General features: G+C 33.2%; 1 protein-coding gene across 14 annotated transcripts in view; it reads left to right on the forward strand.

Moving 5' to 3' along the window:
• para (sodium voltage-gated channel paralytic) overlaps nt 1-23,516 on the forward strand; it is a 156,233-nt gene that overhangs the window by 37,253 nt on the left and 95,464 nt on the right. For all 14 annotated transcript variants that reach the window (XM_074133147.1, XM_074133156.1, XM_074133154.1 and 11 more), the window contains exon 2: nt 8,925-8,960. The gene's annotated coding sequence lies outside the window, so the exon portion shown is untranslated. The remainder of the gene's footprint in view (nt 1-8,924; nt 8,961-23,516) is intronic.

Below are 23,516 nucleotides of genomic sequence, written 5' to 3' on the forward strand. Positions count from 1 at the left end.
ATAGACATGGTGCTGCCACCAGTGCTGCTTTTATTAATTAATTTTTTGACAAAGTATTTCGCGGGCCAGCAAGGAAAGTAGCACAAATAAATATTAGGTAAGTTTTACGAGAAAGCTTTGTAGAAAATTTACGATTCTTTGAACACTCCGTATCGTATGTTACGTATTAACACAGAAAGACTTTGCTTAACTCGTTTTACACTAGTTCTGGATTTAATCATGCCATGCAGATTTGTCTCTCCAAGGCTAAAAAAAAAAATTTCTATGGCCATTTTTCCCGCGGGGTTTTTAAATACTTGAAAGTATGACATAATGCAATTAGAGGCACGACAACATCCGAGGTTATTGGTGCCTTGAGCTTTTTCCAGTGCCCTGCCGGCCTCCAGGCAGTGAGTTGTAAGAAATAAGAAGTTCCTAGGAACAGTAAATCTAATGGGCCAGCTGCTGGATTCGAACCTGTAATCCCTCTTTGGAATCCAGCAGGATCCTTATTATTTCTTAATCAGGAAATTATGTTTATTGTGTTCGCCATTATGGGTAAAAATGTTTTGCTCGGGTAAAGATGAGACGCAAAAGTCGGCGTTCCTCAGAATATATTTTCATAGAAGTTGGCCAACTTAGAAGCATTATATCGTATTAGAGAACTTATTAAGATAATTACACACACCTTAAATTTCGTAAATACTTCATCGTTGAGTGATCTTAAATTGAAAAAAAAAATGGTTCATTTTATTGATTCACTGTTCCATGAATATCCTAATAGCTAGAACCGATACTCCTACACAAAACAGAAGCGACTAGAACTGAACAACACAGATTACAGATCCTAAATGACAAGGATTAGTTTATTACTCGTTTAAAATCAATTTGAACTGTAGTGAATTCCAGCAGTACACCTTTTGGGTAAAAACTGAATAAAAAAAAAAAAAAAAAAGAATTCCAGCAGTTACTATATGCTGCTTATATTGCGATCGCAGCTTACTCTTCGAGAAACCTACTATTTGAAATCATTCTGCTTAAAACATATTAAACTTTTTTGAAATCAACACAAGTAAAACTGCCATTCTTCAGATGCCGCCTACTTGAAAATTCACTTTTTGAACCCCTTTAGTTATTTAGGAACCACATTTGCATCAACCGGTAAATTCCTGCAGCTGCCATATCTTTGAAGTTTTCTGGTTATTTTCCTTAAAATGAAGTCTGACTCCTTGATGAATAAACAAATTTAAGTCCGTAGTTAGTGGGTCTTTTTTTACTCCTATGAAATGTAGGAATTCAAATATGTCGACATTTGTGAGTGGGCTCTTCTAAAATACTCAAAATATTGTTTAAACTATCGAGAAATTCCCCAGGTTCATTTGGCAGGTTGAAATTAAATGTATTCACATAAGCTCAACAACTATTAAGAGAACAGACTCATTGTGGATGAAAACTTTAGCCTCGGTGAGAAAAATTGCCATGTATTTGTGCTTCTTTATTATGTAGATAATCCTAGCATTCTTATAAATTAGTCTGATTATTTGCGGGTCGCACTTTCAAATTATTGTCTGCGGCGATATCTGGACATGTTCTTAGTAAACTAACAGACATTTAAAAAAAAAATTAATTTAATTAGCTGGGATATTGAGTTCATGACAATTTCAACTGCGATTAAAGTAACTAGTGTTGGCAGCCGGATCAAATCAATAAATCCAGAAGTCGCTATAGTGAATTTCTGCATTTTGATACTGAATGATAACTAAAGAGTGTTTATTTTTATCTCTTTACAACAGAAAATTCAATGTGCTGACTAATTTTATTGTTTTAATTTAATTTAATTTATTTTTGTATCAGATAAATATCTTCTAATTCAGTTATATCTCCCAGGTTCACTGAATTGTTACACTAAATAGTTAATACATAAATTTCAGTTCACAGGATAAGAACTTTATTTATCATGGTAACAGAATTACTTTACTTTCACTCTCTTTTTCATGTCAAATTCAAATAATATTTTTGTATGTCAAAGAATTGTACATACACTTTTAAAGATTGCATACAAATCCATTCTGTAAAGCGGTTGAGAGATTCAGATCGCTAAAGTACAGTCATGTCCACGTGGAATATGTAAATTTTCAGTTGAAAAGTGGTTAAGTGCGCAGTGTTGGATAATATCTGGCAGAGTCAATCAGCAAGTTTAATGCGAGATGGAAACATAAATGAAGTCGAAATTTAGACACTTGACTGATTAATCTACCTCTAATATGTAAGCCCGAAAACTTGTAGAAGTACAATAAACATGCGTGCTATGAAGGATAAAATCAAAGATAAATTTTTAGCTTTGTGCGATTTTCAGTTTTATGAGATGATTTGGCACCCAACTCTCACAGTTCATTTTTCTTTTTTTTTTAAAAAAAAAAACTTTCCCACTGAAGAACTCAAAACAGATATTTCCCACGAAAACTCAGAATCGAAAATTTGACTAGATCGCGAATAGAATAAAAATTATTCAATATTTGTGACCCATTATCTACCGCATTCTATAGTAAGTTTTTGTAAGTTCTTTTATTGCAATTCTGCATTTTTTATAAAATTTAAAGCATTAAGTAAAAGGAAACGACTGAAACTTGTTTTTTTTTTCGAAAAATGTTCAATTACTTGCTCAATTTCTCTAAACTGAATGTTTTTCTTATAGTAAGAAGATAGAATGGGATAGAATATAAGAATATTTTTAGTTCTCTCTTCGTTTCTCTAAAGTACTCCGCTTTTCATCTTTGACTCACAATCAAATACATTGCAGTGCGAGGATCTCATTAGAAACCTTGATAACATTCTCCACATTTATGTATCAGATTTATTTCTAGACTCTTCATTGGAAAAATTGTAAAAACAGAAATAAAATATATTTTGGGTGCTACGTTCCACTCTTCTATCATCAATAGCGGTATCTCTTGCACCTTACAAATTTACCGTTTAAAATCTAAAGAATAAGAAAAGAAATAAAACGACAGATTACAACTAAGTGAATTCGTTAAATACTAGGCAATATAAGAGTTTCTTCAACATAACGGAAAGTGTACTTTGGTATGTATACTTTTTCCCCAAAGGTGCGTCTTCCAGCTCATTGTTCGGTGATGGAATTAAAAAATAAACTTTCGCTTTATAAATATTTATTCGTAAAGGGTGCAAAAATACTTATATTAAATTATGAGCTTCCAAACTCTACGTGAATCTTGATAGATGGATGGGAACTATGACTAAATAAGCAGGTTTATATTTTATCCGATGGATGGTAAAGAAAATATTACTTAAATAGATTTTAAACTTTTTTTCATCCTTAAATTACGATGATTACTATAAACAAGAATTTCGTAAAAAGAGCCTTGAATGAAGCCTTCAACATGACTTCAGATGAGAGAAAACTACCTTTTTAGGAGTAAATTGATGAAATTAACTTTTAAGTAAAAGGATATATAAAAAAAAAAAAAGACATGCCAATATTTAGAAATAAATGGAGTCATTAAGATTTTTCTAAGGAGAATTCGTATGGAATTTATTAATTAAATGAATGCTACTATACTTCTGATCCAGATTAGGAGCATTTTATTATTGACTAGTCAATTAAAAAAATATTCTCAGTCGATGGAATATTCTGAATCTTTAAGTGATTTAACAAAGTGAAATTTTAATGCGAGAATAATTTTTCTTTTCTTTTCAAAAAAAACAAACAAACAAAACAAAAATTAATTCCCAAATATGATTGATTACATTTTCAATAAAAATAAATATGATAGATTGTTGCCAGGGAAAGTACAGCACATTCTAAAGTGCTGTTTACTTGTTATATAATATATCTCAAAAATACTGAATACTACACAAATATTTGTTCGGAGGTTTTAGAGAAGTTGAGATCGAAAAAATTTGGGTCATTACCTGTTCAGAATACTTAATGTATCGACATATGACCAATATGTCACTATTTTTTTTTAAGGAAGCTGAAAGGATTACTGATAAGATAGTTTCATTTTTGTCCGAATGATTGTTCTATTAAGAGATTTTTCTGCAGTCCAAGAAGATTAGGTTGGGTATCACGTGCTTCTGTTCACTTGAAACATCAAATACTAAATCATATTTTGCCCGTTAAAGGGACCTTTTATTTGTACATTGCTTCTTAATTCATGAGTTTGAGTCTCTTAAGGGAACTTAATGGATCTACCTCTTAGGGGAATTTTCTTTGTTAGGATTTTCGTGCCTCCAGTTCCGTTTCATTTAGTATTTATTTGCCAAAAGTGTAACCTTTTCTTTCCTTTTAAGTTTCAACCTGCTGAATGCCTGTTTGTAAATCACAATAGATCGCAATCTACTTTACATAATCATTTGATATGTTTGGGAGTGTCGAAGGCCGAATCTTAAGCTTCTGTAGCCATCCTTCTGCGAATACAGCCCATGTTTGTAGACTATATAGTCAAAATAGAATGAATGATGATGTAAAAGAAAAGGTTAAAGAAATAAACCTCTTTTATTCCTTTTAAATTTATTTAGTAATTTACAATCTGTATAAATATGTTCAACGAGTAAATAAGAAGTACATATGATGAACTGGTGCGTGAAATAAAGGAGGAGAGAAACTACCGAGTGGTAGCACTCTCTACAGGAAATCAAACGTCTTAAAGAAGAAAGACATGTTGATCCAAAACATTTATTTGAAACATTTTCTTGTTATGAGCTATTGCAGTGTATCGTGCAATATTTACAAATTTGAAGCATATTGGTTGACCGAAAGAAACACTACTGAACCGAATTACATTTTATAGAGATTAATGGATCGTAAAAGTTTTCTTATAACTTTGTGCCTACCTACTCAAATAGTTACATCACTTTTTTATAAACCTTTTGCAGGAAATTTTATTGAACCGTTATTCAAGAGAAGTTGAGTACTTCTCTCAAGTGCAAAGTTTATGATTCTAACTAATGAATATATCAGAATGAATTAGCTAACCAAAATTGCTGAGCAGAAATAATTCATTTTCAGTTGGCGCTTATGTTCAGAACGGATTTTTCTGTAGACAGACATACAAGATCAATATGTAAAAACCTCTTTTTTACACACGATCGACTTTATTTATTATAAACAAGTACATACTTACATCTAAACATTAACATGTAAAATATAATGTACACGTTAAATTTTGAATGAGTATTCTTGGATTTAAACTGCCTTTTAACAGAGGTTAGCATTCCGGGCTCCTCTGGAGAAAATTCTGCCTGACAGTTATTATCGAGTTCTCATCCTTCTCCGAATCTAAATCACAATATTCTGCATCCTCCCCATCAAGCCATGACTACCGGAGGAAAGCTTACTAAGACCGACTCTGTATCCAATTGGACAAACCTATCACGCCATCTAATTGCAGGCCACTTTCGCTGACGATACTGTAAAATAGTCCTCACAATTATTTAAACCTTATTCAAGAAAATTTCATACTCTGGAAGATAAATATTAATGAAACGAATTATAGACAGTAACGTTTACTCTTAAAAGTTTAATCTATCCGATTGCCTTTAACACACACTTACATCTCCCGAAATATATGTTTTTTAAACTCTGCTTAGAAATTTGCGAAGATTTCACAATAAACGAGCCACACATATCAAACATCACTAACATTTCCTGTCTGAATATCTCTGGGAACCCTCCAGGTCATTTGGCCAAGAGGTCTTTTATAAGAGGAAGGGGAGTAACTAACCCAGGGAAGAGGTGATAGCCACCTTTTCTCAACCTGGTTAAAAACATATTACTTTTTGAGCAAATTTACTTATTGCACTAATGGCAGCTTGTACTTAATATAAATAAATAAATTTTGAATTGAATTCAAATATATTTAGCGCCAGAATAAGTTGGTCAGCTGATCTAGCTATCTCGAGTACGCTTACTACTTTACTTGGTGCTTGGTTTGCAAGCCGCCATGGAGATTCTCACTTCCTTGGTTCTACTCTTACAGGTTGGCTTATGTTCACACGTTTGAATTCCAGTTAACTATAACAGTGTTTCCGTCACTAATTTACTACTTTTGTTACATTTTTAGTAATAGAAGTACCTAAATGTTGTCAATTAGAAGAGAGGAATGCTTTAATGAATAAACCACGAAACTTGCGGTCTACAGCCATTGAGTAGTAAAGCTTTTTGTCCCGAGGTAATGGACCTGCCTTCAAAAATCCATTAAGTAGTTCAGAAGGCATGCCGGTTGCTAGAAGAAGAAATACGTTAAGAAAGTCTGAAAAGTCTAGGATAAGGTGATAATATGTTAAAAGCTCTATAATGAATACAAGAAGGCTATGAACAGGTATACTTTTTCTGCAGTGATGATAAAAGTAGGTCTAAAAAAAGTACGCTACCCCTGTTTTTGGTTCAAATCAGGAAAACCAATGTGCTGCCAATAAATGCGATACTAGTAGGTCAGATGATGGTGTGTATAGTGCTCACCTAGGAGTTCGATGATGGCTTGCTGGGTAAAAGTCAAGATTAGATACCCTCCTAATATCGAAGTGATTTTGATTCGCTGTTACCATGAAACCCGACAAATTTAAATATGAAGCAGTATAAAATATTAATTATTGGGATTATTCTATATTTAAATTTGTCGGTTGACATTGCAACAGCTAATCAAAACTCCTGCGATATTGATAATTTTATTTCAAGTGGGGTTTCGCCCACTATAACTGCGCGTGCGTGCTCAAAATAATGAGATTAAAAAAAATATGTATACCAAAAAAAAGCATGGAACATTGGCAGGAACTACATTAAAAAGTAAACAGTAACTGTATTGTACTGCGCGTACACTGAAAATGAACAGGCCACACCTCCAGGCTACTATTCTTTAGTTCAGTCGCTTGTTGTAAAGGTATGTGATGAAAAATGTGTAATAATTAAATTTGCATCTGTGCATGAAATACGACAGTAAGCGTGGCATTAAGCGTCCTTCTAGTTGACTTCTGCTATCAGTAGTGAGTGAAGTAGGGTAGTTATTAGCTCAGTGCTTAGAGTTACCGGATTCCGACGAGGAGATTCCGGGTTCGAATCCCTTAGATTTTTCTCTTACTTGGAGCTCCTTATAGCTCACCACTGTCCGATGATGGATTAGTGTTATTAGTAACGAAAAAACACTATCAGGTGGCCGGCAATGCACTGAAGAAAGCTCCGGTCGCCAATAACCTCAGTTCCAATAATCGATTGATCCAAATACTTTTTTCTTACATGAAAGTAATAGTAAGTAAAAAGGAATAACAAATTGAGTGAGCCAGCTAGTTGCGCTATTGTAAAATCGATATACTGGCCTATTTTCTAGACATGCGATCCGCGGCGCACGCTGTTCCATGGCAATCCCTAACCTCAATTATTTTATTTTATCGCTGGATCTAGATGTTTAGATATCTGCACTAGCATTTCCTAACAAAATGTCACCATCCCCTTTGACTAAGAGCAAAAACATATTTAATTCCTTTCTTTCTTTTTTTTTATGAAAAGGTGTTACATGTACAGTGTATAAATTTTTATGTAAATATTAGTCTTTCATATCTTAACAAATAGCAAGTTACAGTTATTAATACTATTAATATCGGAATCAATGAAAGCAATTTACAATAGAAATATATAGATGTTTAGGTGGTTAAAATGTGCTCTTAACACCATGCATTATCTTAAGTAGAAATAGAATTGCTATTTAAATTGTTTTGTTAGAACACCTTCACGTTATCACCATTAGATAAAATAGTTCTAGATATTAACAGTTTTCATTTTCTTTTGAAATCGTGCTACAACATAATAACAAATGTTGTGGTTTTATGTAAAATGTAACATTCTATGCCCTTTTAATCTTATATAGCATGTAAAAAAATGTGGGAGAAAAAATAGATTTATTAAAAAAAAATTTTGTTAGTCTTAGTAAAGGAATTTAATGTATTTCGATGGTTTGTTTAGTTGCAATTTGCCGTTTGGGAGCCTTTTCAGATTAGTGAAGAATAAAAACGACTCTCGCTGAATACTCATAGTTATTAGTAAAAGAAAAGGTTACCAACTCGAAGATAACTACAATATCTGTCAAGTCTTGACTGTTTCAATTCAGAGTATACGTTTTATATACCTTTACCTAGTTTGGATGAATTTCCTTTGGTGATGAGACAGTCCTGAACGAAGAGTGTTATGACAGCCTTATCTTGCTTGATCCAGTCGATCTATTTTAACGAAGTACACCCAACACGTCTGTTTTAAAAAGATGTATGAAGAAAACAATTAGATTAAGTTTTGAATATTTTACGATACGTTAGCCAACAACATTTCATAGACAACCAAGGCATCTTGGGCAACGCCCAGAACTTCTAGCGTATTCTTCAACTCATCTACCCGAAACTGTAGATGTTTAAAAAAAGTTTCACCTCTGATCTCTATTTTGTGAGATGCTCTTTCCGTTTGCCCTGCTACTATCTCTGGCCAGAATTATTTGCTTTGTCTTAATTTAATTAATTTATATTTGATTTTACGTATCACTTAATACGGTTCATACTTGATATGTATCGTTCTGTTATCTCTCAAACAACGATCTATCTTACCCTGCAAAGCAAACAATGAATATTACATTGTTCTTCTTGCTGGTAGAATTAAACTATTATATATTACGATGAATAAACAGGAAAATAATAATTTTTTTTATGTATGTAAGGGTTTCACTTTAATAGTTGATTAAATTTTCTTTGTGATTAATAAAAGAATTCATTGTAAAGTACGGTTGCTAGTCGTCTCCGTCCACTACACCTAATTTGGTAGTTGGCCGTAAAGCCTATCTGAAAAAGCAAGCATTACTTTACTTTACCTAAGAATTTCTCAGACAGCTTTAAGTTGAAATTTTTATTATTTGAAGTTATTAATTCGATCTATTTTTTTTTTTCAGCTGCTTCGATAAAAGAAGTCCACTACACACAAACAGGTAAATCTGATTTATTTGATTTTTTAAGTTTAAAGTTAAGTTTTCAATTCGTTATCATGTTTTTTTTTTTGTTCCTAAAAATTGCGGTACTACAATTTGAAAAATAGTTTGTTTTATTTTTCCTTTTTTCTTTAATCGCAAGGGTTTTGTTCTGAAGAAGTTTGCTAAGAGTAAAGAACGAGTTCACACTGATCCCTCTTTGTATGTTACTGAGAGGATCCTGTGACGCCTCAGCTACATTGTTTTTAATATTTCCTTCTTGGTTTTAGCGTAACTATTTAAATAACTATTTTGATTCGAGACCACTTCCTTCTGAAATATGCTCAAAACAGCTTTATTGTTCGTAAACAAAAATTCTTCTCTCTTTGTGCTTATTCCTGTTGATGTAGGGCTAAACTTAGGAAGGGGAAAATTTCCAGCAAAGTCTTAATACCTTCATAGTATTGGAGGCTCTATACTTAACACATTGAGCGAAGATTCATGATCTATTACTAATATCAGAATCTTTTTCTTGTTAGTTGGACACTTCACATTGCTTGAATAATTTCACTTCCTGGCCTGTTCTGCTAGCTTTCTGTCCTATTTGCTGCATTTTTCTCTTCGAAGAGTTGATGTGCAAGAGACAACTAGTTGCATTACATTTCGCAAGTTTACTCTTGATTTATGTATAGGCTTGACATTTAAATCCATGAAGTTGCAATAGAACTAGGCCGTGGTGAGGCCTTTCTACCTGCAATTCTTTTTTTCAGGTTGCTAAAACATTCTGGTAATATGGCCGAAAAAATACCAGCCAGTAACTGCTTTTCTCCCATACTCTTTAGAGAAAAAAAGTGAAGGTCATTGTGCCCTCATCCAATGTGTGAACTATGGAAAGTTTCTAAGAGAGGCAGACTACGTTCCCTTGCTGTCTCTTCACACGTGTTAGTAAAACTAAAAGTCTGATTTGACTCCTTTTTACTTTAACCGCTCTGACACACTGAATAAGAAATGCATATTGACAAACAAATATAGGCAAAGTACAAACGTTATACAAACATAGCTAATAAATAAATAAAGTAAAGTTATAATTAGAAGAAGAATAAGAAAAAAAATACGCCCATCAATACTCTTATTACTACATTTCAGACTGAAATTTTCAATGTCTATCCTTGGCTTATAATTTAGATTAATTTACAGAAAATTTTGTTTTTCTTTAAAAGTAAGTTGATAAAAATAAATCTGTATAATAAAACAGTAAATCCGTTTTTTACGGTCTCATCTCTAAGGGACCCAAACAATAAAAAACCAAGTACTCTTTTCCTTCACTTTCGTTTGAGGCCACATTTCAATTGATTGCCCTGCAAGAGCTTTACTGTCCTGGAAATGGCTTAGCTTCTACATTGTTTCCACAACACAAAGTAACATCTGATAGTTTGATGCTTAACCACTTGATACTTTGGAATTAAGGAAATTTTAAAAATGTATTTGAAGCACTTCACGGGACTCAAAATCATCAGTATCCGATGACTTTTGAGTTAACCTTCAACTTAGGGATATTTTTTTATTTTTTTATATGTGGACCGCACTGCCCTTAAATGAAACAAAAATTGTATTTTTTTTTTGTTTTTGGGGCGAACTATTGTAGTTTTTGTAAAGGGACTGTATTTATTAATTTTTGAACAAAGTTTTTTAACTTTTACAAAGTTATTTACTTAAATCCACAACCTCTTAGTTTTATTAATTAATTTCAACCGGAGAAAATTCAGAAAGTTTGATAGTAGGCCAAGGATAAACAAGAAAAAATGTTCACATCCCCTTTCTGTGAGAGCAGTTATATTATCTAGGAGATTGGGGTGGCAATACCGAGACAACTGTCTCCACCCACATCGTAAATCAGCTGATTCCATCGATACTCGTCCCTGCACACTGCACCACAAAGAAGTGAACTCAACCATCTAGAATAGAGTTCCACCTCTCCTTATTCTCCAAGTTCGTACTCTTATCTGCCTACACTCAATTTCACCCCCTGATAAGTTCTCATTTCTTACACAATTCTGCACGCTTTACAGTGTCTTCAGTAATCGATTAATGTTTTCCTTTAATACACATTTAGAGGTGGAATCCTACACATAGGTTCCTTAGTGTTCCAGTACCTTTATTTATAACAAACAAATATTTTCTGCCGAAAAGAATGTGTATTTGAAGATGATGCAATAGACGCTATATTTTCCCACAGGAAAAAAGCAAAATAAAAATTAATATTAAATTAAAATAGAAGTAACATATAATTAATGAAACAATTGAAAATATAATAATGCTGGAAACCAGGAACATTCACAAAATAATACTTTTAAATGGAATCATCTCCCCTAAGTTAACCATAAAACATTTAAATTTAAATTCCCATGAATATTTTAGAAGTAATGTGACCTTATATAACTCTCATTGAACTCTTAGGGGAAGCCACTGGTTCCCAGAACAACCTTAAGAAGCATCTTCCTGAGAAAATATACTATATGTAGTTCTACATGAGTACAATGACCATATTAAGTTTAAAATAAATCATTAAATTGGTAATTCTGATACTTCCTAATTACTATGTTCTGTATTAGCATGGATGGACTATGAAATTGGAACTCTTCGCTATTTTCCGTTTTAGAGTCTTGCTAACCTCCTAAGGCAGACAGATTTTTACAAACTACTTTTTTAGGACTCAGATCAAACATATTTAATTGTTGGGAACACGCAAGCCTTTAAATCCTAAGTAAACTGCGAATTTCAGGCCCAACATTATGTTAGAAATGAGGCTTAATTTACACCGGTCAATCATAAAACTTAATAGCAGACTTGCTGATTGGGCAGAGCTAGCCTAGAATAAATTGCGCGTGTTCTAAATCTGGCCAATAGAGATCAAAGGCTGCTTTTCCCTGTCTGAAAAGTGCTCTCGTTCTGTGTCTTTGCCATAACAAAGGCGGACAACCTCAACCAGATAAACTGTCGAAGGTGCTTCTCAAGCGATTTTGTAGCCGGATTTTTGTGCATTATTGGACCATAGGTTGAGGTTGCCACAGGTTAACGCTGGCTAACCGCAGGAGCTATAACAGTCGTTAGAGTTGAAGTGCATTTGAACCAGTTGGTCCACTACCCCTTTCCAAAATTGTAATTCGTTTGTGGAAATTTGAAAGACACAGTTGAAGGGTGGTTCATGTTCCTGTTCTGTTGTACGATATTATATTCAATAAGTACCTAATTAATTTCAAATTATCACGGACTGCTAATCAACGTTTTAGTTTCCAAATTAAATCTGATAATAATAAGCGATAGTAATACAGACGAATGAACAATTTAAATTTAATACATACTCCAATGTCTGAAACAAAGGTAATCCCTTGAAGAGGTATTAATTTCATGTGTTTATGACGGTAGTCGTAGACGTTAATTTTCTCTTTTTTTTACCTTCTTGAATTAATATACAAGTGAATGACATTTATTAAAAAATCAAAAACCTCTCTTCCGACAGATGCATGAATTATTTCACAAAAATATTACGGCCACAATGAAGTGGGTTGGTGTATTCTGTATTCAGTAGAGGTGAACCGGGATAATGAAGTGTCATCGAGATTGAATATTGGTATTGGGTCTAAAGGAACTGTAACTGTATTGGCTGGCCGCGGGAGGGTGCTCCTGATATATACTACTTTTGTTGAAAGTAGGAATGGGAATTCGAGCTGAACGTCTGACCTACAAACGATGAGTGGCGTCAGCACAGCCAAACCCACGCACTCAGTCTAACAAAATTTCTCTTGCGATTGTGTATTTTTTTTGCATCACAATATTTCTCTTCGGTGAAACATTTTATTTATTTATTTAAATTTGTACATGACAGCTGTATTGCTTTGAATGTTTTCTCTGAGATTAATGTTTTGCATAGAGGGTATGCCTGCTTATCTTAGCTTTTTTTTTTTTGGTAGAAGATAATATCCATCTTTATCCAGCTACAAATTTGTCGCAATGTTAATCTTTCGTCTAATTGCAGAGGACTATAATGGTGGATAGGAAAGTTAAATTGGATTAGTAGTATTGAATCTAAATTCAAGACTCTGTAGAGAAGGGCAGTTCTACAAGTAGGCCTATTGGAGCTTCACAAAACAAAATAAAATCACTTACCCCTTCATTATTCAAGGTCGACTGGAAAAAAGGTGAGCGATAACTCCAAATTCCAGGTCGACTCCAAGTTGTAAAAGCCAAAGTTTAGGAACGCTTGCGAATGTAAAAGACCTTTTCCAAGTAGATTTAACAGTATGATCTCCTAGTGTATTTCCTGTTTAATGATTCATTGTAGTTTTTGTAGACGTTTCCTCAGAGCTCTTGGTAACTAAGGCAATAATCTTCCAAAAGAATCTATCTTCCTTCAAACTCCTCCAGAAAAGAGTGTGTTAACTGTACCATTTTTACACGGCCCAGCTGATAGTTTTATGCAGGAGGCCGGAAAAAACTTCTCAGGGCCGTAGAGTATCTGCGAAGTCTCCTTTTTGTCTACTTAGCTGCTTTATAGTTGCCTTATATGCCTTTGTACTCGGGCAAAGAGCTTAGTCGCGTGCTTTTGTGATTCGTCAGGTTATCTACTTCTTTGTAGCATCTTTAAGAACATCGGATAATGTACTCGTATATCGTTGATCTACTTCTATCATGCTTATTTTCATTAATTCTGTTTTCGAATTGTCAACAATTTTAAGAATCCACTACTCTATCGTAGAGCTGAAAAGTGCTTAAAATAATAACTTAGGATTTTTCCCCTCACCACAAAAAAGAATCCCACTATTAATAGAATCGGAGTGCTTCAATTATGAATTGTTGAATTTTTAGAAGAAAGGTGAACTCTTACGAAATAAATTAGCAAGAAAGTGTCACTTTACATATTAATGTTGCTTATTAAAAAATAAAAGTTTTCTAATTATACAAAAGTTTACGTTTAAAAGTAATTTCTCTTTTTATAGGATTTCAGTGTTAGAATAATGCTAAACGTAGCCTGTTGATGATACTTCTCATTACCCTTGTCAGAATAGGTTTACTTTATAATGAACTGTTAAACTAGTTGAAATGTCAAGTCAGCTCTTAGTTACACCTTCTCTAATTGGTGGTGCACCAGCTTCAACCAGAGTCAATTTTTGAGTTCGAGACCCGCAAAGTCAAGATGTATTGTGGATAGTAGATTCGATTCCCGGTTTTGATCTTTGATTTAATTAACTGGTATTAAAAGACATTAGTATTTAATTAGTGTAGTATTGTACTAATTATTACGTGACAGAAAGTAAGGTTATAATTTCCACTTTAAGCTACATTTCAAATCTTAAGGTTGTCTAAAATGTTTAGAAAAACTTGTTGGAAGCCTTTCTTTATCTGCTGTAAGTTAAAGCAGAAAATAAATTAAATTTCTGAAAGATATGTCTTTTTCTCTCTTGATAAGCTTTTGAGAAAAAGCGGCATGGCAATGGATTTTTATTAAGTTGGTAGGAATTCAAATAAAAAATGTTTAATAACTGGTACGAGTATGGGGAGGCTGCTTGCAAACAAAGTTCGCTTTTATACCTGAAATGGTTTTTATCTTTTTGTGGAGTGACCTGTTTAATGTTTAATCCTTCCTACCAACTTTGCCAAACATATCAACTTTACTCAAGTGTTTTGTACAGCTGCAGTTAGGTTTGCAGAGAACAAAAGTTTTACAATCCATCGCCTTAATGGTATGCTATACTATCTCTGTTTGGTTGCTTGACGCAGGTCTCTGTGAATAATGTACAGTTAAACTAAAATACACTAAGAAACCAAGATTGCTAAAAAAGCGGCCCACACCATTCTGCCTTTTAAGTGGACCCCTGTTCCTTATTTCAGCTGTATTTTCTTGTACTAAGTTTTTGGCCTCAATTCTATAAAGTGGCTGTCTTGAAAAATGAAATTTCTGTTAGGGAGTAAATTTCCCTTACTGCCAATCTCATTTCGGATACCAAAGCGTAATGAATTAGTTACCAATTTTTGGGTTTTATTTTTCGTTTCTAGTAAAGGATATTTGAAGATAATCTAAAACTTATTAAAAAAACATTAATGTTGACACGCTAAGGGGATGTAGACTTAAATCATAGATCGGAAACATTGTTGAGAGAAAACGAGCTATTATTGATCCAAAAAGCTAGCAAAATTTAAACATTATTATTAAAATTTAAAGCAATTAGTAATTAAAAGTCCTGCTCAGATATCTAAGTAAAGAGAAACCCCAAGATCATAGCTCTGTTGATAGTTTCTATTATGCGTACACTCTAGTGGTAGTTTTCAGAGTTATTCCGGTTAAAGCTGGGCTACACATTCAGCTAGAAAACTCCCATAAAAGTTGTTTTTTGTCCGCATTGCTGTTAACCTGAACTTATTTTTTACCACACTTTGTTTCTAGCTTATTTTTCTAGGAAAATAAATTCTGTTTAGAGTAGGTAAGTTTCGCTTACTTATTTATTTACGAACTGTAATTGCTTAACTCTGATACTTAAGTATGTACTGCCTGAAATGTTTAAGTTCGATATATTTATATTTACTCGGTAATGATATATTTTGGGAATCCCTTACAATATTAAAAATAATTATTAAATTATTGGAGACTTCTCTAATGGGGGTTCGTGATATTTTGTTACACAACATTGGAGGTAAGTTATCTAATTAAAAACAGTATTTTAGAATTCTTTTAAAAATGAGTTGGTTGACAAGTTTGCCAAAATAGGTTCTTTTCTCCACTTTACTGGTCCCGAATCTAACTGATGGCGTGTTTCTTGACAAATGATTGCATAGTTTCCAGAATCACAGCATTGATCTTTATGGAAGAGCTCAGTGTGTTGTGATAGCCTGATTTTTTTTGTTTATCGCCGACAATTCCTGGTCTCTATCGATTGGACTTCTTATAGAGACTTTATTTAAAGAGACTTTTTTATATAACGGATTAGAGGTTATTGTTCGATTTGAGCGGCGGACTGCCATGAATTTCAAGTGGTTCAACTCCAGGTCAAGGCTCGGTTCGCCTTGTTTTCCTTTAGGGACATGGGTCGTAAGGGCTTGGTATTTGTAGGGTCTCCCTCACGGTCAAACAAAAATGCTCAAATAGATGTTTCTTAATTAATAAAAAAAGTTAAATTTTCGCGCGCATTATTGAGGTGATTGTAATGTCATCAGCTTATGCTCACCCCTTGCTATGGTGATAACTTGAAAGCAATAAATATGTTATTATTATTATTATTATTATTATTATTGAGGTGATTGTTGGCGAGCAAGCAGAACTAGGCCATGACCTTGAAAAGGGTAAAAAGTCAATTTATTAATATATAAAATAAAATTGTCATGAATAGGTTGTAATTGATTCAGAGAAATTAATTAAGTGAAGGAACCTGTTTGCATGCAGCTAGTTCAATTAATTAATACACCCGTCCAATGTTTATTTAAACTAAGAGAGTTGTATTTTACTGAGAAGTTTGTATGTTTATGTCAACGTTCAAATTTAAAATTACTTTGATTTACTATAATTATTCAAATTTAGTTACTAGCTTTTAACTGAATGAATCCTAAATCCTCAGCCGAGATCAATATAATTTTTCTCAGCTTTGTTGCTTACAAAATCTTTCGTAGGGAGAATGGGCCTAGTCATTTATTCAAGAATCTTGGAGTCCCAGCAAGATATCCCGACTTAGAAACACGATCAGCAATCCTAACTTCCCCAACACTCGGATAATTTATACAAGATCTGGCCTAATCTAAGGTGAAGTGCCGTAGAATTAGTATCAGTACTGTATCGAAAAAGAAGCCTCTGGATTACTGGAAATCGACCTGAATAAGTGACCTTCTCATGTTCTCGGCTGGGCCCTGTAACAGGTACAAGTACTCTACTTCTCTTGGCTAATATCTGATCTGAAAGAAAGACAAAATAGTGATATGCACTTACATTCAAAAATTGGCAATTTGCCCCAGGAATCTGTGACGGGGTCGTGCTTTGTACATCACAAATGGTGAAGGACAAATAATAAGCAAAGTAGTCCGGAGATTTGCCCCTCGAAGTGTGAAATGAAGTCTGGAGCAGGGTATCCTAAGTAAATCATCCTCTTGTATCCACTCGGATTGCGAATTCCTTATTTTGCAGTATGAGATGTTCGGCTCTTTTACATCTAGCATAGATGATATTCGATTAGAGGGGAAAATCCAGGTCTTTGAGAAGAGCGAAGGTTGTTCCTATTAGATTTGCATGGTTATTTGTGTGTTTTTTAGAAAGTGCTCTGCCACAAATTGCTGCAGTTTCATGCTCAAAATTCCAACAGGTTAGTATGTAACATCTTCTGGCTTATCACAACTAAAAGTTTTCAAAAATGTTTTAACTTTTGGCGTTTTCCCCCAAAATAGCTCTCACAGACATTCTTTAAACTTTCACAAAATATTTGTGTTCTAGAGTCCGCATTATTGATTTTTTTCTCATTTGTATTCTCAACCGTTCCATAAATTCCAAATTACACCCTTAACCTGAAACTTTTTCAAGAAAAGTGATTTTAGGTTGTGGCTGTGGTATTCAAGTAGAGCCTAAAGTGGCATTTTAGTAATATTAGGGCATACAACTACCGCGCACCGCATGGCGCCAATGTGTCATATTCAAGTTAGGTCTTTCCATTTTGTTTTTTTATATCCAGCAGTCTTCTCTTTATCTGTCACTTATTTTTTTCTTTGATTTATATTATTTAATAGTGCTATATAAATATTTATGTACAATTTTTATGATTTTTGTTTTGTTTGGTTTTTTTTTAAGCCAGATCGGTTTCTACTGTTCTTTTTTACGCTGAGCTTTTTTGTAATGCTGATTAAAAACTACGCGATGCTGGTACTATTTTTGATGTGTTCATTTAATCGTTCTCCAGACTTTGACGCCATTAACTTACCTCGCTTTCTTCTCTCTTACATGTAAGTTGTTGAAATAGGTGTCTCCCGTCCCGAAATCTCCTGAACCGTTTTCCGACTTTTATCCCACAAGATTCAGAATTGATTCTTTAACTATTCTCGAAAATCAATCTTACAAAAGCTTATAAAAATGAATTGTGACATCTGACTAGAAGAGGTATTTTTACTGGAAAATACCGGCGATTGGTCGGATGGCATTTTATTTGTTCAAGAGGGTAATTTGAGAAATCTGTATATTAAAATTATGTAGTAAATACGTAGTTAATTTTGTCGTACACATGCATCATAGTTCCCTTCTTAATGAAATCGAGAAAAATATAGTTCCCAGAATTGGATGAGATGAAAATAGGATGAATCATCACAGTTTGGTATTTTGTTGTCTTAGGACTGAGTGTATTCTTTCTCATACCACTTTATTCTGAATAACTCCTCGACTACTTCCTGGAAAATAACCTTACTCCTCGCTACGTATCCTTCCTTGAGTCATAAAGTATAAACTATCTAGAATCTAGTGTGTCGTAATCCATTGCTAGCCGTTGTTACTCTGGAGATAAAATGTTTAACGTGTACTCTCCTCATTTATGGCATTTTTATACTGATGATTAAATCCTTTTTTGTTTACATGTTTTTTTTTTCAAATATGAAAAGAAAATGACAGAAACAGAGTTCTAAAGTGATATCTATTTATTTTGTTATTTCAGAAAACGTCTTATTAAATATCAAAAATTCTACTTCCGATATAGAGAGGGAATTCCTGTGAAAGGAATAATTTTAAAAGTCTTTTAAATTATGTTCAATAGAAGTTACCTAGAAAATTATTAATATAAAAGTTCTGGATCCTTGGGTATGTAATCTGTATGCGGAGTTTAGAGAAAATAGAAGCCATTTCCGAGAAAATCTAAAAAAAAAGTGAAAATTCGGTTGAGAAATTTTCTTGAATTTAGAATTTTAGCAACACATTAATTCTAAATCTTAATTATCCCAAATAAGTGATAAGGAAAGCGTCTCTACTTCGAAACCCAAAAGAACTCTTTTCAGTAAAATTCGCCTGAACAAACATTTTCAGGATAAGTTTTTGATCTGAATGAGTACACGAGCAGCATGCAAAGACGGTACCTTCAATTCTTCCCTAAAAAGTGGATACTATTTAGAATCTTTTAAAAAAAAGTAACAATAACAAAGATTTAAAAGTTGATGAGACTCATGACCCATGCAAAAACTCTTCAATGATAGATATCCCTATTCTATATCTGTTAAGGAAAACACAATGAAAATACAGAGCAAATTATTAAACATTACGCCATTGGTCTTAAGAAAAACCGTTCCAATGGCAAAAAATCTAATAAAAAAGTATCTTATTTATTAGATTTCATTAAAAAACAGTCTGTGAAGTTTTTAGTTTTGATGTTTTGATTGTCAGCTACCACTTTGCTGTTCTTCAGAAACTATTCCAATTCAAAATTAAAAACTTAAAAAATTCACAAAAAAGGTAATGCTTGGATTTTAATGTCAGCATCAACTTTATTATAAAACACATTGAATCATTCTGTCTCTAAGATACTCTGAATACCAAAGCTAGAACTTCCTAGTCCAATAATTAGTAAATCTGTTGTTAAAATTGTGTTCTGTCATTTTCAGGATAGAACAGGCGTTTATAGAGCAGCATTTCATTCAATTCGTTATTACCTGATGCCTCTGATGGTGCACATTAGAGGTTATACTAAACCCGCCCAACCTCTATGTAATGAGGCCTTAAATGTGGTAATTTTGCATAACCTTCTTTCTTAAAATTCTAGTGATATTTTTTTTTTTTAAAAAGTTATAAAACACCTTTGATATCGAGAAATCGAAGCGTTTTCTTCAAACCTTCTGCGGTAAAATTCCTCGTGAGTCGGATTTAAGCCCGACTTTTAATTCTTAATGACCTCTGGTAAAAACTTTTCTTACTCATGGAATTCTATGTCCCTTCTTTGGGAATTTCACCAATGAGTAGATTCTCTCCTCATGCTAAGTATGTACTATGTATTATGTTGTATCAGATTCACTCGTTGCAGAAAGCACTGCAGTTGTGAAAATAATGTAAAAAAAAAAAAAAAAAAATACAAAAAACTCATGGAATCTCAAAACAATAGATAAAAATGTAAAATTTTTACAGTATTTTCGCCGTTAAAACTAGATATTTTTTTGAGATTTTGTATCTTTAGTTGATTCTTTCAAAATTTGTTTTTGATTCTGTTATAAAGCGTTATGACGCAGAGAATGAAATAATACTAAGTTTCGGTTATGGGTTTGCATATTTAATAATCCTAATGACGTACTAGTAGATGCTAATATCAATTACAGTATAATTAATTAAATTAAATTTGACAGCCGTATATTATATTAATGTAAGCATAATCATTAACGTGCAGATAATCATTTTATTTGGTTATTTCATTTTCGTAAATTGTATTTATTTACTATTCAATGGTACAGATATTTTGGATTGCCTGCGTTCCTTCCTCTTTTTGGTGGAATCGCCCTGTAACACATTCTGAAATCTGAATGGTACAGCGAAAAATTGTCCAGTAATTATTTTTCAGTTCATAGTGATAGTTTTATACTGCACACTTAGTGTTTTTGAAAATCAGAGACTCTCGTTGTTACCTCCCAGAAGTTGGGACCTACGCTTTTGCAGAAAGCTGAGAAAAACAACATACTGAGCCTTTAGAGTAAGTGGTAAGTGAACCTTCGAGCTTTGATTATTATTGTAGTGCGCCCAAATAAAATGATTATTCTAAAAGAAAACAGCATTTCAATGCTGAAATTAGTTATAATAATCTTATAAAATTAAGGTCTTTTTTGGAACAACCGTTTGGTTAGTAAGCCTTATAGGAACGTAGTAGATATTAGACAGAATATTCGCGAAGAAACTAATATCGTGTTGGAGATTTCTTTTTCTTAATAATGAGTTCGATAACCTTGAGATCGATAGTAGAATCTGCAAATGTCGTGACAACTTCAACTATTCATACACGAAATACAACTCAAAAATTACTATTATTATTGTTATTTTTAACATTATACTTACTTTTTTAAAAGGTAGAATCTAAGTATCAATCTTCTCGAAAAAGAAATGGACTTGCCTGTATGGTTAAGTGCAGCTGATAGTGTTTGAAGGGATAAGAAGTCTGTTATTTTAGTCCTGTACATGCGAATGTCTTATACGTACTTGACATTCTTTGTAAATCTGGTGTTTCTTGGGTACCTAAGAGTGCAATACTTAGCACTAAATTTTGGAAGGTGTGTAATCTTTTAGTCAGTTTGCTGTGATCCAGACTGGACTGTCGTAAGTCAGGAAATGGTCGAAGTAGTGTCTTGTAGAGCTATAGAGTGCAGAAATGTTTTACTGGATGTAACTCAGTAGTTTGCAATTTAGTGTCGTTGATCAAACTACAGTACAATTTCAGATTACGCCAAATGAAAAGAATATAGTTCGTTAACGTTCTTTTACGACGGTAGACCTTTAACTTCACTATTTTTATTTTATTTTATTTTTTAGTAATAATACTTCCTTATTTTTTCAGTACATATTTTTTGTTTTGGTTTATTTTTCTTATTATATATTGTGTTAGTAAATTTGTTTTAGCAACTCGCTACTGCACACCTTTTGGTTCATGCAGTTGTAATAAATCAATTTCAGAATTAAAGTGCAGGACCTCAGGAATGTGTATGTCCAGTAAGAACTCAATTTCAAAATTTTACTCGTAGGAAATTGGTCACATAGTTTTTAGTTGGAGAAAAAAGGTATAAAAACTAGTTCTATCGTAATGTAATTGCTCAATTTTGTAAGATATAAAGTCGAAGAATTTTTTTTTTTTAAATTACTATTCAAGGTATTCTTGCATTGTGTGTTGTGACAATTGCCTTACTGATGCAAATTTTGGCGACAAAATGTATTGGGTGTCAGTCATTAAGTGCTGGGACCCAAACTAGTGCTAATTAACTTTACAAATAGCCCTGTAATAGTAGAGCAGTGTACTCTTAACTCCTCAAGTTATAAGAGTGTCATGCTTCCTTAAGATCCTGCTAGCTACTCCGAACTGTCTCACTGCCAGCCACTTTTCTGTCCATTGAAGTTCAACATGATGGGTTCTTCTCTATCAACTAAAGTTACTTTCCATTCTTTTTCCCCTTAGTTGTCCCTTACAACGTTATTTGTACAAGGGATATAAGTTTTTTTGTTAAAATGTTTACTTCCATTTCATTTAGCTGTAATTTGTTTACTTTTTATTATTAATTTTTCAGTCACCTAGTAAAGATGGTTTACTGATGGCTAACTGTTCTCTTGATGTCTCTGGTTTATACTTAAGAATGATGGCGGAATGTATAGACGATTCAGTAAGAATTATGTGAATATCAAAAAAGTTGGTAAAAAACTGTAGAATGACCAATGTCTGAGAACTCTTTCGTTTATTGTGTGAAGCCTGACATCAACGATTTGTAAATATGCATTTGTTAAGTAAGCTTGATATTTTACATAAAAAAGAGTTTTGACCCTTGCCATTTAATTAACTATAATTGTATTTTGTGCTGGAATAGCGAATTGTCCTCAAGACGTCCAAACTTTTGGCCGAGTTAGGGCGACAGTGGAAGCTTCTTTTCCTATTATCTGATCTTCCCTTCAAACCTAAGTAACCTATTTCTCTTTAGGGTAAGTTTGGACTCTTGCTTTCACCATTCTGCTATGTGAGAGAGCAAGTTTTCACAAAGGATCCTTCCATCATTATTTTTGCCGTGTGAGATCATCTGTTATATAAAAGCTTCATTCTACTCATTTGCAGATTATAACGAAAGACTCATGCACATTGTAATAAAAACAATCTGACCTAAGGGAGCCCTCCAAGGAAGTGCCGCCTCAGTTCCAAGTATGTTTCTACTATTTACATCAATCCTCCTATTTCAATTGTTCTAACGAATAGTTTGATTTTAAGTCTAGTGGCGCGAGTAGCGGGTGCACCCTACTTTTAGGTCTTCCACATGCCCTCTAGAGTAACCATCTCTACGTTGCAACTTTATTTTCTTTCTCTTTTTTTTCATATTTATGGTGCTTTAATTTATGGTCATTGGCGCCCGGAGCTTTTTCAGTGCGCTGCCGGTTTTTTCTATCTCGCGTTACAGACAGTACTGATCATCCCCGGACTATGAGCTGCAAGAAGCTACTAGAAAGAAGAAATTGCATTTCTCTAAAAAATAAATTCTAATCTGATTGAAACGGTTTTTAGAAATTGAAATGATCCCCTCCGTTCGAAAGGTGACGACTCAACTATAAAAACAGCTTTAAAGATGTTTTTAATATTTATTTTTATTTATTTATTTTTTAAATTCAACTCTAAGTAACCAATTTAATTATTGATGTTAGTTTTAGTAAAAAGCTGTTCAGATATTGCATCAAAAGAAGAAAAAAGTGAATCCTTTTGAATTTTAAAGTAAACAACTCGTACGTTTTAAAACTAGAGTACAGTTAGTTGTATTCCAAACGCCTGCTAAGGTTGAAAACACAATGCCACTGAAGGGTTAAGCAAGGGGTAGCTTTTAACTATTCTCTTTTTTTCTTTCATCGACTGA

The sequence above is a fragment of the Rhodnius prolixus genome, unplaced genomic scaffold (genome assembly GCF_049639745.1).
Source record: "Rhodnius prolixus isolate KJV_2025 unplaced genomic scaffold, Rpr scaffold_10, whole genome shotgun sequence".
Classification (NCBI taxonomy): Eukaryota; Metazoa; Arthropoda; class Insecta; order Hemiptera; family Reduviidae; genus Rhodnius; species Rhodnius prolixus.